This window comes from Globicephala melas, chromosome 15 (genome assembly GCF_963455315.2).
Source record: "Globicephala melas chromosome 15, mGloMel1.2, whole genome shotgun sequence".
Taxonomy (NCBI): Eukaryota; Metazoa; Chordata; class Mammalia; order Artiodactyla; family Delphinidae; genus Globicephala; species Globicephala melas.
This window is the reverse complement of record NC_083328.1, coordinates 40,450,485-40,469,126: the sequence shown is the minus strand read 5'-3', so window position 1 is coordinate 40,469,126 and position 18,642 is coordinate 40,450,485. Positions and strand designations below refer to the sequence as shown.

The window sequence follows — 18,642 nt, the reverse complement described above, 5'->3', positions numbered from 1 at the left end:
GTGGTTATCTTCTTGTGTCTCTAACTATGCCTATAATAAAAGACAATGCTAAACCTATAGATCAAAGCAAATTTGATATAACATTCATTTTCAAGTTTCACAAATATATGCATTTCTAATTATAAAGTCTCTACAATACGTCTGCACATTTTTGTAGACTAACATAATACACAAACTCATGGAAGTCTCCTGTTATGCTCTTAATTTTGCTTAGATCTGACATTATCTTCGTAAGTACTCAGTGAAGCCACAAACAAAAGTACTATAACTATTGCAATCTATCCAAGTTTTAAAGAAAAAAAGGTCAGCAGCAATTCCATAAGACATAAGGGATATCAATCCCTTATTTTCTTTGGCGTTTTGTGTCAGTTGTTTGAAAAACACTAGAAGCTGACATGAGGTTTTCTATCTACTGTCCAAGAACTTGGTTTTCTGATTTTAGCTTCAGATTTTCTTCCTTAACTGCATCTACTCTTGCAGAGAGATCTTCAAGTGTGTGTTGGAGTTCCAACACTTGATTAATAAGTCATGTTTTTTCCTCCAGTTCCACCTGATTTTCAGCATCGACTGCATCCATGTCAGCATTCATTACCTTCAGTAACAAAACTTCTGGGCTTTGGATACAAAATCCTTGGTGAATGGTCTGCCGTTTGAGGCACCGGCAGGGGGAGGGACCCAGAGGATAACTCAGGTCTGGACACTTGGACCAACTGGCCCACTCTTTATTTGCTAGTCTCTGCCATCTATGATTGGCTCTAATAACTTGTTGATTTTCTCCTTAATGAGTTAAATCAATCTCTGACACACGCTCACTACGTATTTGTATGAGAATTATGTTTTTCACGTCTATCCATTCTGAGAGACTTGACGACTGTGGGTCCTTGGCCCTGTGTGTGTATAGGGTGAGGGGTGTGGGTCGCTTAACCTCTCTGGACTTCAGTTTCCTCAAGCATTCAATACATCAATGGATTTCTAACGCCTCTTCTGGCTCAAACTCTTGGTGACGGCCAGCTGCCCCCCTTAGCCTTTCCGGAATGCAGTGGCATAAATATCTAAGTCACATTCACTTCCCTTTTTACCACCTCCAGCTTCCTACCGAGCAGCTGCCTGCACAGGGCTTTCAATAAGCCCTGGTGGAGAAATAATGACTCCCTCTTTCTGGAAGTCAATCTGAATGTATATATCTGCAACTCAGTATGCAAACTATCGAATTCAGCATTTCCAATTCTAGGAATTGATCCAAAGAAGCAGTCAGGTATATGTTAAAGAAGGTTCTTGGGAACATCATTTATAATCATGAACAATAGAAAAAGGACTAAGTGTCTAATAACAGTGGCCTCCTTAAAAGCGTGGTACAGCAAGGTACTGGAATATTATACAACCCTTAAAATGGTGATTCTGTCATATATATACATACACATATATATGTTTATTGATATGTCAGTATATACATACAGAGACCTGTTATTCGGTGGGGAAAAAAGTTGTATGTATTCTCTGAGCCCATTTATGTAATATATTTATCTATGGATTAATATAATACACTAGAATTACAAACAGAGAAAGCAAAATTCTGTACTCATCAGCATCAAGATTCTCACAGGGCTCATTTCCAGGTGGTGCAATTAAAGAGGGTACAATATAGGTGAAATTCTCGTTCTTCTTTACGTTAAGAATTTTTTCTGCAATAGCTTTTTTTTTCCATAGGAAAAATAGCTATCTTCTTTGGGAAAAAGAGAAGTAAAAGAACAGTTCAACGAGTGGAATTCATACAGAGCCTGGAGTTAACAGCCTAGCAGTTAGATCAGTCTTCAGAGCTCCTGGGTTTGACAATATGATAGTCGGCCAGTAGGTGCTCAAAGTTGCCAAATGGAAGTACCAGCAATATACCACTTGGTTGGTGCAGGCCTTGATAAAACTAAGGAAATGGGATGCTCTGCCACTTGTCATGGCCTGAGCTAATGAATTATGTTCCTCTCCCCTCGAGGCCAGGTTGACACTCAGAGCTGTACCTCACCCACACAGCCCCCCTTTTTTTTTTGACAAGTCTACTCAATTACAGGCCAGGGGTTAACTTCAGCATGGAATCAGAGTCACTCCTCATTCCAAAACCTCAGTTACACGTAAGGAAGTTTTCTCTCTCTCTTTTTTTTTCCTAGCTGCAAAAAGCAGTGCAAACTCGGAGCTGTAATTTTCCTGTGCCCACTGTCTCTGCTCAGCCCACCCCAGTGCTACTAATTTCAAATGCACTGAGAGTGTTTCAAGTGGCATTTCTTCAAATGTTTTCACCCAACACTAGCAGTGTGGGATGTGAACAGGCATGATTTCAAAACAAGAGTTACTGCTCCAGTAACATTGGAAATAGCCAATGAAACTGGGTTAAACATTCAATTAAACAAGTTCACGTGGACTCCTCAGAACCTTTTAAGAAGCCGGTGTAAGTGAGGGTCTCCAGGAAGAGAACAGAGTGTGTAGGATTCCACAGCCTTCTTGATCTTTTTTTTCTTTTAATTATTATTTTATATTGGAGTATAGTTGATTAACAATGTTTTGTTAGTTTCAGGTGTACAGCAAAGTGAGTGAGTTATACATATACATATATCCTCTCTTTTTTTAGATATTTTCTCATATAGTCCATTACAGAGTACTGAGTAGAGTTCCCTGTGCTATACAGTAGGTCCTTATTAGTTATCTATTTTATATATAGTGGTGTGTATATATCAATCTCAAACTCCCAATCTATCCATCCCCCAACTCTCCCCCCACTGGTAACCGTAAGTTCATTCTCTAAGTCTGTGAGTCTGTTTCTGTTTTATAAATAAGTTCATGTGTCTTATTAGTTTTTTAGATTCCCCTTATAAGCCCTTCTGATCGTTAAGACTCTGTTGAGGACACTTTCCGAGGAGCAGTGTTCTACAGAAACTCTTAAGGAAATGCTGACTTGAGGAGATGCTGACATGGCCCCTAGGAATAGTAACTGCCGTATTTGGAATTTCAATTTTAATTTTTTTTTTAAAAAGAGAAATGGAGTAAGGATTCAAGGGGAAAGTAACAGGAGAGGAGACATGAATCTCCAACTTGCAACATGAAGATGAAAAATTTAGAATCGATCATCAAAAATGTTTTTTTCTGTAAGTTGAGTATGACAACATCCTCTGAGCACATATATTTAATTTAGGGAAGGAAGAAAGCAGAGGGATTATGAAAAGGGACTTTGGATTGTAAGACAATGTAAAGTCTGGTCATTTTCAGTCTTGTGAAGATGATTAGTAACTGGCAGGCAATGAATCATTGAGGCTTTGAAACTGACTAAAATGCAAACGCTTTGTTTCTAATCAGGACCTGGAGCTCTGATGTAGATGTCGGCCGAGGCACCCCAGAACTTCAGATGGGATACAGGCAGCACCCCGTCCGTACCTCCCGGGGTCGCTGCTCCCTCAGGCTCCACTGCAAGCACGTGGACGCCTCTGCCCAAGGCTGTAGATGCTCTGTGGGCGGATGAGGTCAGAGCAGGAGGGGCTCCATGCACGGATACCCCAGCTTCCCCTCACCCAGGAGGGACAGTTCTGATGCTCACTATACAGTCTCCCCAAGGCCCCCAGCGGGACTGAGCCCCAGTGGCTGTTCTCCCTTCTCTGTCTCACCTCCCTACGCCCCGACCTGAGCTTCTGGTGGTCACCTCCCAAACAGACTGCTGGTGTTCATAACCTGTCTCTGAACCTGCGTCTGGGGACCCCAACCAGTGTGGTTCTTTTCGCTATAAATTCAGAGCAAGGCCTCTCAGGTTACCTCCTCTACCTGAGGCAGCTGGGTGCCTTGGTCCCTCCCTAACGTTCCCAGGTAACAGGTATACGCGGGACTATTCCTGCAACTCTGCTTACGTAAAGTGACCAGAACGGGGCACAGCGTTCCAGCGCTAGCTTGGCCTCGTCTCTCCTCTACACAAACAGGACAAGTTTGATAAAGAGGGTTTCAACCCTCTTTATCATTCAGAATGAAACTAGCAGAATAATGTTCCCCAGACTAGTATTTCCCAAACTGGGATGCACACGCGCATCACTTGGGGATCCTGTCAAAAACGCAGGTCTTGGTTCCTAGGTCTGGGGTAGGGCCTGAGATTCTGCATTTCAACAAACTCCTCGGCTGACGTGGAACAAGGTTCTAGGGGTCCAAGAGCCCTGAGGACAAAACCAATATATATGTATATATATATAGGTTAATCAACTCGAATTGTTTTAAGACTTCCATTCACTAATTCAATTCAGCTGCTCAGCTGCAAACACGAGAACAGCTGTTGAAAAGTCCTTCTGATGGTGGGAAAGTACATATTTGGCATATCCGGACACCAAAGATGTCCATGCACAGCACGGGGAGATAGCAGATTTGGAATGACAGCCACTGTCAACATACATTTATTGAAGATCGGCCACCTTTGGGGAACTGGGCTCAATGGACACTGAAAGATGTAGAAGACATTGTCCCTGTCCCTAAAAAGGCTTACAATGTGACCGGAAAGGTAAGACAGAGAAAAGTAACAGGAAACACATGCCTGGTGAGTGGCCACAGCCGGTAGTGACTTGGACAACTTTAATTGGTCCTAAGTCACAGTGCCGCCCCTCTGCTCACCGAGCAGACTGCATGGCCCCCGCCCCAGCGGGCAGACACCAGGAGCTGCATTTTGCAAGAGACTCAGGCTTAACTTCAGCCGTAGCACACACTCCCCACAACACTCATGCTCATGTACCTTGTGGGTGATGTTCCTCTATTAGAGACGTTTTAATGTCCGTACTCAGGGCAAGAGAACTAAAAACTTTTAGAGGGGCTTCCCTGGTGGTGCAGTGGTTGAGAGTCCGCCTGCCGACGCAGGGGACGCGGGTTCGTGCCCCGGACCGGGAAGATCCCACATGCCGCGGAGCGGCTGGGCCCGTGAGCCATGGCCGCCGAGTCTGCGCGTCCGGAGCCTGTGCTCCGCAACAGGAGAGGCCACAACAGTGAGAGGCCCGCATACCACAAAAAAAAAAACTTTTAGAAGCAGAATCCATCCCACGTTCATAGCTGCATTACTCACAATAGGTGGAAGGGGGAAGCAGCCAACATGTTCATCAACAGATGAATGGATAAACAAGATGCGGTTTATACACATAATCAAATACTGTTCTGCCTTAAAAAGGAAGGAAATTCTGATACATGCTCCATCATGGGTGAACCTGGAGGACATGATGCTGAGTGAAATAAGCCAGTCACAAAAGGACAAACATTGTACGATTCCACGGATGTGAGGTTCCTAGAGTATAATCAAGTTCATAGAGACAGGCAGTAGAATGGTGGCTGCCAGGGGCTGGGGGGGAGAAAGGAAGGAGAAGTGAGTGTTTCATGGGTACGGAGTTTCAGTTTGGGAAGATGTAAAGGTTCTGAAGATGGATGGTTGGGACGGGGGCACAATAATGTGAATGTACTTAAGGCAAAAGAAATGCACACTTAAATATGGCTAAAACGGTAAATTTTAGGTATGTTTTACCACAGTTAAAAACCAGAATCCACAAAAGTCAGAAAACAGGGCTTCAGAGTTTTTTGTTTTGTCTTTTTTACAGATCTATGCTACAGGGACTGTCTTTGGAGGAAATAAGCTACAATGGCCCCGCTCCAGCTTCTAAACCCTGGGGTCCCCTAAGAAGGTAACGGTCGTCTGAAGCGAAGCCCCAGAGGGTCCGAGATGTGACCTCTGGAGAGCCTGTCCACCGATTCCACACCTACGGACCCAGGGCCTCTTGATGCCGGGATAAAATGCAGCCCCCGCGGCCATGTGTCCCTACACCTCGGCGTCTCCTGTCTCCTGATGACAACAAACACTCAGGATGGAGAACAGCCTGATGTTCACACACCAAGATGGTTAGGAGTGACCAGCCCAGCCCAGGATACTGGGAATCTTCCCAATGCTGGACAAGCCTCCTGGAACCAGGCGGCTGGGCTGAGACCCTCCAGGAGGGAAGAGCTGATCTTACAACAGGTGCATCGACCTGCAGGCCTGAGGTCGGGGCCGGAGCTAGAGAGCTGGGTCCAACCCCACATGCCTTCCTTTGGTGCCTACAAGCGATGCCCGAAAGCTCTCGCCTGGTTTTGGATCTGAGCATTTTGGTTCAGACAAGAAACTTGTCTATGGCCAGATGACTTCTGTGAGCATACGGAAGGCCCTTGAACTCTTTTTGCAACTTTATATGGAGATTTGAAATTGTATAGCATGTATATGTGATATTATATAGCATACATGATAGTATATAATACAAAGAATCCTCTGTGCCATTGTCACAACTCTGCTGTAAATTTGAAATGATATCACTCAAAACCCTCACCCCCTACCCCCGGGGCGGCGTGGGGGGGAATTAAAACAACGTACTTAAGAATGAAAACCAGGCTGCCAGATGTAGAGAATGGACTTGAGGACACAGGGGGAAGGGTAAGCTGGGACGAAGTGAGAGAGTAGCACTGACATATATACACTACCAAATGTAAAATAGGTAGCTAGTGGGAAGCAGCCGCATAGCACAGGGAGATCAGCTCGGTGCTTTGTGACCACCTAGAGGGGTGGGATAGGGAGGGTGGGAGGGAGACGCAGGAGGGAGGGGATATGGGGATATATGTATATGTATAGCTGATTCACTTTGTTATACAGCAGAAACTAACACAACACTGTAAAGCAATCATATGCCAGTAAAGATGAAAAAAACCCCAAAAACAAAACAGGCTGCCAGGAATCACTTCCCTAATTTCTCCCAGCTCATCTTCAAAGCTCACTTTGCACACTCTTCTTGCTGGGAAATCTCTGCTTGGAAAGTTCAGGCAGCTCTGTTCCTCACCCTCAAAATCTGCGTCTAAGTATGCTTGGACCCCTAGTCAGAGGAAGTGTGGCCGACACACCTCTTCCTGCACAGGCCACTGGGCTCCAAGGCCTGGTTGTGCCATGGCCCCTGGGCACCCTGACCACACCGAGCTGAGCCCCTTCACCGGGGCTCCCGCTTAGTCCCCTGGCGAGCCAAGGTTCAGGGGTCCCCAGGCAGACCCGCTGAGCTTCCTGATGAGCCCCAGAACCACACAGCCCCGGTTGGAAGGCCAGCTTGGGCTCCTGCCGCCTGGGGGACCCGTGGGGGGAGACCGTAACCTCCCTGAGCCTCAGTCTTCTCATCTGTAAAAGGGGTGATGATCACTTGGTGGGGGGATGAATGGGAACCAGCATAGGGAAGGTGCCCGCACATCTGTGGCCGTAAGAGCCCCAGCCGGTGGTGGGTGGAGGCGGCTGAGCCCAGCACTTGGCTGTCAAACGTTTCCAGGAAGGAAGCATTTTAATTTCATCATATAGTTAACTTGCGTGCCACGTGGGAAAGATAAAAAAATATTTTAAATTATATACAAATGGTGGTGGTGGGACAGAATTTTTCAGGCTTTGGGAAACTCTAAAGGCATTTAGTGTGGTCTTGGGGTAGGGCAGGAAAGCACCGTAGGGCGAGTGGCAGGGGTGAAGGAGACAGGGAGGGGGGCTCGGGGGGAGATTATGAAATGGGCTGCACTGGGGACAGGTGTTTTACGTCCTTTAGTAGATTACTAGCAAAAACTTGAGAGCAGGCCTAGTGTTCCCTGTGGGGATATTATTCCGCCACTCAAGCCCGAAATACAGCTCCTTCAAACAGGAGATGCTCATCAAATGACCACGCATCTCTCCGAATGGAAATGAAGTGTTACCTTCTTCGGCCTGGCAGTCATTTCTCTCTCTCCAGTCTGATTCTGAAAAACTCTGAACTTTTGAACTTGAAGCCTTAGTTATAAATGATGATGTCTTTGCGCTCCTCGAATTATCCCCAACTCTCATTCACTTGTATGCCCCGCGATGAGAGATTCCTTCCGCACCATGATTCTAGTTACCAGTGGGTTAGTCTCCCCCTCTCTCTGATGTCCAAAGTCTTTCTGAAGCTCTTATGGACAGAACATAACGTGACGCTTCTTAGATGAGTCTTGTCAGGCCTTGAGGCGGTAGCTCTATGGATGTGACGGGTGAAGGACAGACAGAAGCTGTCCTAACTGGGGAAGTCTCAGGACATCCACGTCACGTGTCACAGGACAGGTAAAGAACTATGCTTTGTCAACCAGCTTCAGCCAATGGCAGCTACCACTTAATGGGTACCACCCATCATGTCATTTATTTAATGCTCACATCATCCTGGTGTGATAGGTCTGGGGCTTTTCGTAACCCTATTTCACAGATGAGGAAACTGAGGTTTGGACAGTTTGTCCCACATCAAGCAGGTGGTAACGGAGCAACAGGGCTTGGCAGACAGGGTTCTTAGACCTGTAGAGCCATGACCTTCCCACGAGTCTTTTCTTTTGTGTAAGGATGCACATCTTTGAGGCACTGAAGGTAATACTGGGCTTTGCTACAGTGGAGAAGGCTCACATGTGCACCCCTGGGAAGCTCCTGTTGGCTGTCCCCAGGATGAACTTACCAGCTTCATCTCAGACCCTGGGGCTCCCCAGGACATCCTGAGCTCAGCCTTCCTGCATCTGTCTCCTTTTTGGCTCCTGGGCATTTCCTTTCCTCTGCGGATAAGTGGAGTCTGAAGCTGCTCTCATGCCCAGCTGAAGGCTTGCCCAGAAGCCAGGGCTAAAGGCTGGTACGGAAGCTCCCCTGGTTAGAGCCCAGGGCAACTCCCAGCTGCCTGGCATCTCGTTAGGGACCCGCCCTTCCCGAGGACGGCTTTGACAGTCCCTCCAACGTGGATGTCATATATCAGAGGTCCTTGGAGGCCTCAGGACACACTCAGCTATGTTTTGTCTGACTCGCCCCACGTGGGCTTGTCCCGTCTTTTATAACTAAAATGGTTTCAGCATTTAAACATATGATGTTTCCTACAAAAAAATCAAGAGGTTTCCATAAAAATCTAGGTTTCTAGCTTCTTGAAACTGAAAAACTCTGGGCCGTGGTGATGCTGACCTCTTTATACGGGATATCTGCTTCTGGTTTGCCTCAGTCCCCACCACTCCCTACTGTTCGCCAATACTGAGGCCAAAGGTCAGTGCTCAATTACCAACTTGCACCTGGGAGGGCTCGACTGGTTTAGGTTATGCGCCTGGCCCCTGTAGGCACCAGGGGTCGAGAGCTCTGGTATATTCACTCTGGCTACTTCTGATGATCTATAGGAGGCAGAGAATGTGGTTCGGGAAAGCGCATGGGCCACGCCCTTGGAGACCAGGCCCTTAGTGGCCCTGTCATGTGTTCATCTGTAAACTGGAGGCGCTGCTACCCACACTCAGATTGCCTTTGAGAATTCAGTTTCAAAATGCAATTATCTCCCAAGTCAGGGCTCAGCAAACTCTTCCTACAGAGGGCCAGAGGGTCAATATGTTAAGCTCCAGAGGCCGTATGGTCTCTGGAGCAACTTGGTTCCACCACCGTGGGATGGAAGCAGCCGTGCACAACACCTCAGTGACCAGGTGTGTCTGTGTCCCCACCATGGAGACAGGTGCTGGCCGGGTCTGGCCTGAGCGTGGCAGTTTGCTGACTCTGCCCTAAGTGACTGTCCGGTTGCCTGGGTGTCTGCCCTCCGGTCTACTCCGCATATTTCAGGTAGAGAAGTTATTTCAAAAACTCTGGGGCGGGCCTGAGCAACAAATACACACCGAGACCTCACAACATTCCTAAACGCCTTGCCTTCAAGTGGCTCTGGTTCAGCGTTCCCAGGGCCGATTCTGAGAAGGTTCAGAGAAGGAAAACACGAAGTCCACGGCTCCAGACGGGCCAAGATGACATGCGCAATAAAGATGAGAAGGTGGAGGGTGAGGCAGAGTGAACCGGAGGTGATGGGGAGACTCGGGAGGCATTTTGGGAGAGGGGAGAAGGGATGTTTCTGGAGGGAGCGGCCAGGCACGGGGACACGGATGGGTTGACCAGCAAGCTGAGCTGTGCTGGGTGGGAGGCCCACTCTGCACCCTATGAGGGGTGGGGGCCAGGGAAGATGTGAATTGCACTCTGGTTTTCTTGGTTGATGGATTAAAGACAGGGTGCTGTTGCCAAGCTTTCCGAGGGCTGCTCGTGTTGGATCATGTCACTCCCTCTCCCCCAAATGCTCATGGCTTCACTGCACTAAGAATGATTCCCAGGTCCTCACCCAGTCAGCACGATGGCCCTGGCTACTCCCCCCGCACCGGGCCCTTACCTCATGCCCACCCCCGTCTCCCACCACCCAGACACTGGCCACCCCGTTCTTTCAGAGTCTCAGGCCCTGCTCCCCGGCTTGTGTGCTTCCCCCTTGTCTGGGAATAATTTTCTCCCTGCCTCTTTCTCTCCTGCGGGGTTCAGCTTAAACACCACCTCCTCAACGAGCCCTCCCCCCTCAGGCCTTCCTACCTGTCTGTCCTTCAAGCTCAAGTTTCTCTGATCGTTATCTGCTTCCCCATCACCGCACACTCAGTGCCCAGGGCTGGTCCTGCCACCATAGGTGCTGAATCAATACAGGTTGAAGAAATGAACGATATATGGGTAATACACACATACATGCATTACACGCTTTTTCATTCATTCAGCATATTTACTGAACACCTACTATTAATGGCCAGAACAGTGGGCGCTAACTACACTCACACTTTCCTTGCTTTCTTTACTTCTGGAAGACCTGCCCCAGAGATAGAGAAACCCCAGGAATGGGTTATTTCCTAATTGACATTGCAGACCAGGAGTTTTCAACTTCAGCACAGTGGAAATTTAGGGTCAGATGATTCTTTGTTCTGGGGGCTGCCTGTGTGTGATAGGAAGCCCGCCAGCTGCACACCCACCCAAGCTATAACAACCAAAAGTATGTCCAGAGAACCAGCGGCCTAGACTGGACTGGCTGTCCTGGACCAGAACCCGGAGGATCTGCATCTTCAGCCATCAGCTTCTCGGGAAACAAGCCCCGAACTGGGAAGTTCAACGAGAACTGGCCTGTTTCCACCTGAACTTAAGTAACACACACAGAATGTCAACACACCAATTCGACAAGGCTGCCAGGGGCCAGGTCTGAAACAAGACAGAACACAGACACTCAAACCACAAAAATGACTAAACGGCCCCCTCTTCTGACACACAGCGTCGCTGCTTCTTAGCATTGGCGCCTTGACTCCCTCCATTCCTCCTGCCTCTGGATAAAACTCACTGTGCTGCCCAATCACGGGATTGCCCTCACTTCCTGATGACACTCCAAGCCTCCTTCAGGGTTGCCAGATGAAAGACAGGGTGCCCAGTTAAATCTGAATTTTAGATAAACAGTGAATACTTATTTTAATGTAAGTATGTCCCCAATATTGCATAGGATGTACTTATGCTATATCTGAAATTCAAATTCAGCTGGTGTCCGGTATTTTTATTTGCCACTCTGCAACCTAATTCCTTAGAATTAGCCCAAATCCTATACTATGCGCCTCTGGGTGCCCTCTTGCTGAGAGTCCTCTGCTTGAGGGTTCTTCTAGTATGTTCTCAGCAGTTGCAGCAGCTAGTAAACCCTGACTCTGATGCAGGTTGTGTTCCTGGGTGTCTTTAGAAAGAACAATCCCCACTTTTTGAGGCAGGAAACTCTGAGAGGCGGTCGTCCGAAAGGGATATCTGTGAGTGGCCAGCAGAGGACAGGCTGGGGGTGACAAGCAGGGAAAGTGGAGTCAGGCTCACATCTTAGTTAACCAGCGTCCAATACAGGGGCTGCAACCTGGAAAGACGTGTGGGAGGAGTATCTCATTTCAGCACTGGACGAGGCACAAGGTCAACAATTTAAGGCCCCGAGGGTGCTAGGTCCCAGCTCTACAAAATTCCTTCCAAGTTGAAGTACAGTCACCAGGGAACCACCACAGAATTGACAAGTGGTGTGACCCTGGGCAAGTTTTGTAACCTCTCCCGGTCTCAGTTTTCCCACCTGTAAAATGGGCATAACGATAGTGTGAGGATTAAATAACTCAATGGGTTGAAAGTTCTTGGAACAGGCCTGGGAGAGTGTGAAACTAAGAATAAATTTTTAAAAGTAGTTGAATAAGGAGGAAGGTGGGCTGTGCATGTGAAGTGGCACCAGGATGGTAGTTGTTGCCAAAATGCCAGGCATCCAGCAAAGGACATGCTGCTTCTGTTTGTTCTTCGGTTCCTTTGGCTAACAGCCGTGTAGACCAACAACAGAGTTAAAAAATTAACCTCCCCCAAGCCTTCCCGGGAGAGGGGAGGAGCCCACGTCTCTGAACCTCAGCTTAGAGAATATCAGAGCACCGGTGGGCAGGTGTCGGAGGCCTGGTGGGCGATTTGGCTTCTGGTTTACAGGGGCTGGGGCAGGTGCCTCAGTGTCTGTGTGCAGCCGCTCTTGAGAGAGTGAATGAAACATGGGCGTGGGGTGAGGGCACAGACAGAATAAAACAGAAGATCTTATCAGACGGTGGCAATTATTCCAAGGCTTGTAGAGAGTGAGTGGGCACAATCATCAAAGTACCATGTGTGAGCTCACAACTCCACTGGGAAGGTGATGTCACTGCATTTTCCAGACGGGGACATGGAGACAAGCCCAGAATGCAGCCATTTCTATGTTTTTTTTCTATCAGTCTGTTTAGTCATTCAAATCTAAGACATAGAGCAGTGATTCTCCAGCCTGACGCCCCCCGGCGAGCCTGTTAAAACGCAGACCACGGGCCCCAACCCCATCATCTGATTCCCACATTCCACAATCCAAGAACCTGCATTTCTAAGACGTCTCCAGGTAAGCTGACGCGGGGAGCTGGCATCACACTTTGAGAACCACTAGTCGAGGCTGCCTCGGTAACAAACTCCGGGTGATGCCGACACTGCCCGTCTGTCCGGGGACCACATTTCACGTGTCAATTACTTCCTAAAATGCAGGCAAATGCAGAGACACAGACTCGGGCATCTCACCTTGACAGGTTTACCTGGTGAATCGGTGTCTTCTGGTGGCTCCAAAAACAGGAATCACCAGGGCCCTTGTTAATGCCAGAGGCTTCCGTTCCCTCCCTTGGAGGTTCTGATTTATGGATATGAGACGGGCCTGGGAGTTTCTATGTTAATAAGAACCCACAGGGAGTACATCCTTTCATTGTCATGCTCTGGCACTGTTTAACTAGGTCACCTAAAGATTATTTAATTATCTAAGGGGTGCACCTGTGTTTGACTTTGCTCTGTGCTGTTAATGAAGGACTCAGGCACTGTGAAGATACAAGTCAGCCTGCAGATTTCGGTTCAGAAAAAAAAAAGATTACCCCAAAGGACACAGTTTTATTGCCCTGTAGTACTACTACCAGTTTTGACTTGAACTTAGCAAACTCATTACAGAATGACTTTTTAAGTCAACTACAAATACATCATCTGTCCAAGTGTTATTTGAACCAGCCTTACACTGGCCTCCTGGATTCATGCATGGTTTGAATAAAGCTTTGACAGATGTTCCTTTTATACTGTGTGAGGTGTTCATTTTATATTGCATGATTTAATTTTTCGAAAATCATACATTGAAACAAGAGTCCTTCAAACCTACATCTTCTTCCTTGGTATCCTCCTAATTATAAAAACTCAGAGTTACAAGTAAGCCTGTGGAAATAACGTGGTTGAGGGGACCTGGGGGAATCTATTTCACTCCCGATGTTTAAAAGGCAGAAGCAAGTGAGAACGTGTTGTGGCCTAACACGCAACATTTAATATCAGAAATGGATGGCCAACATGTGCTGGGAAACTACCCTCTAAAACCATGAAATCCACTGTTTTTGGAAACACGAACAGGAACCGCTGTCCAAAATGTTCAGGGCATTCCTAGAAAGTCAGGCCCTGGGTGGGGGTAGGGGTGCAGGGTGTGCGGCCTGTGTCCTGGAAGCATTTGGAGCAGATGGTGAAAGATATGCATGTGTGTCCAAAAAAAAAGCCAACCAATGCTCCAGAAAGAGGCCACTGTCCCCATGACCTCTTCAGATGGAGTTTCCTGGGGGATCTCTCTGGAGAAGGGTGAAGCGACCAGAGTGGAACCGTCAGGAAGGCTACGTGGGATGGGGGTGCCACATGAGAAAGTCAGGCCAGGTGCAATTCCCACCCCTGCTGGGGACTAATAACCAGCCCCTGGCACTCCAACCTCCCTGGGTCTTAGTTTCACTATCTGTGAAAGGAGGAGGTATAGAGTCCACAAAACATAAGCCTTCACTCTCCAATACGGAAGCCACCTGCCACGTGTGGCTGTGGAACCTTTGAAATGCTGCTAGCCTGAATCAAGATGCACTCGGTGTAAAATACACACTGGATTTCAAAGGCGTGGTGCTAAAATAAAATGTAAAATATCCAATTAATATTTTTATATTGTTACATGTTGACATGACAATATTTTAGATATACTAAGTTAAATAAAATATATTATTAAAAATCAATGTCGCTCCTTTGTTTTCTTAATGTTCTACTAGAACATTTAAAATGACATCTGCAGTTCACTTTGTATTTCTATGGGGCAGCACTCCTCTAAGGCCTCTCCAGGTGTAAGCATCTAGGAAGAAAGAAAAGACACACTGAATACTGATGTCAGGTATGCTTTGCAATATTATTATGACGAATTAGCAAAACACTCTCTGACATAGATCGCAGCAAGATCTTTTTGATCCACCTCCTAGAGTAATGAAAATAAAAACAAAAATAAAATGGGACCGAATTAAAAGTTTTTGCACAGCAAAGGAAACCATCAACGAAATGAAAAGACAAACCACAGAATGGGAGAAAATATTTACAAATGAAGCGACCAACAATGGATTAATCTCCAAAACATAGAAACATCTCATGAAGCTCTATAACAAAACAGCAAACAACCCAATGAAAAAATGGGCAGAAGATCTAAATAGACATTTCTCCAAAGAAGACATACAGATGGCCAAGGGGCACATGAAAAGATGCTCAACATCATTAATTATTAGAGAAATGCAAATCAAAACTACAATGAGGTATCACCTCACACCGGTCAGAATGGCCATCATCAAAAAAAATCTACAAACAGTAAATGCTGGAGAGGGTGTGGAGAAAAGGGAACCCTCCTACACTATTGGTGGGAATGTAAACTGGTGCAGCCACTATGGAGAACAGTATGGAGATTCCTTAAAAAAATAAAAATAGAACTACCATATGACCCCAGCAATCCCACTACTGGGCATATACCCAGAGAAAACCATAATTCAAAAAGACACATGCACCCCAATGTTCATTGCAGCACTATTTACAATAGCCAGGACATGGAAGCAACCTAAATGTCTATCGACAGAGGAACGGATAAAGAAGATGTGGTATATATATACAATGGAATATTACTCAGCCATAAAAAAGAACAAGATAATGCCATTTGCGGCAAGGTGGATGGACCTAGAGATTGTCATACTGAGTGAAATAAGTCAGACAGAGAAAGACAAATATCATATGATATTGCTTATATGTGGAATCTAAAGAAATGGTACAAACAAACCTATTTACAAAACAGAAGTTGAGTCACAGATGTAGAAAACAAACTTGTGGTTACCGGGGGGAAAGGGGGGGGAAGGGATAAATTGGGAAATTGGGATTGACATATACACACTACTATATATAGAATAGATAACTAATAAGAACCTACTGTATAGCACAGGGAACTCTACTCAATACTCAGTAATGACCTATATGGGAAAAGAATCTAAAAAAGAATGGTATAGGTATATGTAGAACTGCTCAGGGGGGCAATCACACCAGTCCTCTTCCCGCACCATTCTCTGCTCCAAGAGGATCCCCCTCGGGGTCACGGACATGGCGACGAAAGACAGAACGAATCTCTCATGGCAGTGCTCGAGCTGTGAATTGAGGATGACTTCCTGGCACTACGCCAGAGCCACGGCTAGGCCTACGTGACATTTCTACCACCAGGCAGACACCCGCTCAGCCCACATGAGCTCCGTTGTCAATGGATAAAGGGGGTTGACACCAGCTTGGAAGGGCAGCTGGGAGCCTGATGGGGAGGGGTGGAAGGTGGGCAGGAGGAGGGAGGGACACAGCAGGTTTGGGCTACAGAGGCAGACCCGTGAGGGCACAGGGACAAGACCGGTGGAGAAAGAGCTGGGAGAAGGTGGAAGCACCATCTGAAAGTCCTCGAATGTCAAGGTGAAGAGTACAGACCTGGTCCAGGGTGCAGCACGGAGCCGGGGTCTGCAAGCAGGCAACTCAGATGGATGGAATGATTGACAAGAAACAACCAACCAACCACATTCAGAGGTGGTGCAGATGGATTCCGGGCATCATCTGCAGTGCCCGCAAAGGGAAGAACGAGACCCTAAGCAGGGAGTTGGATGTAGGGAAGGGAAGGAGGGGTGGATCCTGAAGACTCGAGGGGGATCTGCCAGCACTGGGCGCCTGGATGGGGTTGGGGAGGGGTGGCTTTGGAAGCCAGGCAATCCAGGAAAAGGAGGGTTCCAAGATGATGCTGAGTTTCTCGGCCCTCAGCCAGGACCACTTAGAACTCTTCCAGCCCAGATGACGCCTTTCTTACTGTCTCTTTCACACAACACAGCCTTGCAATCTGACAGCTCTCTGTGTCCACATCTATGACTAGGTGCAGATAACTTTGCTGCCTTGTCTGGGGCATCACCTGTCTGCCTCCACATGTTTTCACAGAGACCTTGCAGGGCAGGAAGACACTTTTCTCACGGGTGGTTGAGGAACATTAGCAATGATGCTGGGAAGGGCTGTGGACCATGTGTTTGTCCGGCACAGGATTTCTGTGGCCAGGCTTCCAGGAAGAGACTCCACGAGCACCACAACCCCGGGGCTTTGTCAATTACACCAGAATGCTCAGACCATCCACCTTACCCAAGACCCTTGCGTCCTGCAACTCATCTGGGTCACTTCCAGGAGCCAGGACAGATGCGAAACCACAAATCAAGGCTCGCTGCTCGTGGTTATCAGCTCTGGCTTAAAAGCACACACAGGATAGGGGAAGATGACGCTGCAAAAGAGGTCTGCTGATTGTCTTTCAATGACCCACGCTTTGCACAAAATCACGTGAGCCCTAATAATCAAGAAAGGGATAATGAACATGTGGAATCCAGCTGTGAGCCAAGAATGTAACCACGAATCCCCACCTTATGAAGTGGTCCTACCTGGATGTAGGGCATCGCTGGTGTGGTGGAGGGCAGCCCTGCAGGGACACAAGAGGTTCACTGAGTCCCTAGATTCACCCCCGGCTCTACAGCAGAGGCCACTTCCTAGCAAAGACTGCGCTGGGGCCCCACTCAGGTCATCTGTCCTCAGAGTCCCTCTAACTTCTTTCACGAAGCATTGTTTTCTCTTATAATTCGTTATTATGGGTTTAATATTATATTTGAGCAATATCCTTCTTTGGTACCAGACTGAAAGCCCCATGAAGTGGGATGGCTTCTGGCTTTTCTCTCCCTGGTGCCTAGAACAGAGCCTGGCTGATCACAGGTGCTCCATCAAGGTGAGTCAAAAAAAAGCATGACGAGTAAACGAAGAGCCAGTGGGTCCAGGGCTGTGCGGAGGGACAGCCCATCTCAGCGACCGAGGGCTACCCTGGTAACCATTTTTACAACGAACCTCCAAGGAGTCAGTATGAAATGTCCAAGGGGCAGTTGTCTTCATCCTATGGGTAACTGCATGCCTAAATTGTGGAATAATTCATAATAACTAACAATATTATTTATCTAATATTATAATAATGAATGATATTATTATTCCATAATAACTATGAAATAGCCATAGTAAAGAGTAACAACGTCTATAAAGAAGAGAGAAAGAAGTATAAGGTAACTAGATCATCCACTTGGACAATCTAATGAATAAACGAAACAATTTAAGCTCTGCAGAAAAAAAAAAAAAAAAAGACAACACCAAGTTATATAGTTCCAGCCACTTCCACATGTTTTCCTCAAGGGCATTTGACTCAGGAGAGAAGCAGACTTGCCCTCAGTGGGTTCAGGCAGCCTCTCACCTCTTGTCTGATGGATTCTTTCATAGGACATGGCCCAGAAATACAAGTTAACTACTTTACCTGTTATACAACTTAAAAAAAAAAAAAAAGATTTTTCCCAGGACTGCAGGAAAAACTGGCTACATTGGACCTAACAGTAGGTAGTATTGGGTCCAACAAATTCCTCAGGAATTTTCAAAGGCAATTTGGACTCTATTCAATTTTCTCCTTTTGCTGGGACTTCAAAACCTAACTACTAGGTGAGATTCAGCCCCACTGCATTTCCTGAGCATAAGGTGGTGATTACGGACGATCCAATATTTAGGCTGATGTAGGCGGTGCCTTGGGAGAAGGGGGGTTTGGGTCCACCCTGTCCACCAGGAGGAAATGAATATCTCAGCGTAAGACAGAATCCAGGAACCAAAGAGGAGTCAGGAGCCTGGTCCACTGGGGGCTTGAGGGGCCCCTCTTGTGCCTCCAGTGGTGGATTTTACACAGGTTTGATTGAAATCAAGTAAACGGGCTGCGAACTAAGATGGCTGCGTCCACAAAACTTAACTCTTAGGACTGAGAATCGAGACCATCTGTGTCAACACAACTTAAGCATTTCTTCCAGGAAGTTATTGTAAACCAATAAATAACTCTGCTGTTCACGGCAGGAAATTCCTAC

The 18,642-nt window shown here is 47.0% G+C and overlaps 1 protein-coding gene and 1 pseudogene across 3 annotated transcripts in view; both read right to left on the bottom strand.

The window, feature by feature from the left end:
* The window catches only part of RIN2 (Ras and Rab interactor 2), a 219,763-nt gene that overhangs the window by 77,949 nt on the left and 123,172 nt on the right, over positions 1-18,642 (bottom strand). The gene's annotated exons all lie outside the window — the stretch shown is intronic.
* LOC132593442 (short coiled-coil protein-like) lies at positions 249-17,160 on the bottom strand (annotated as a pseudogene).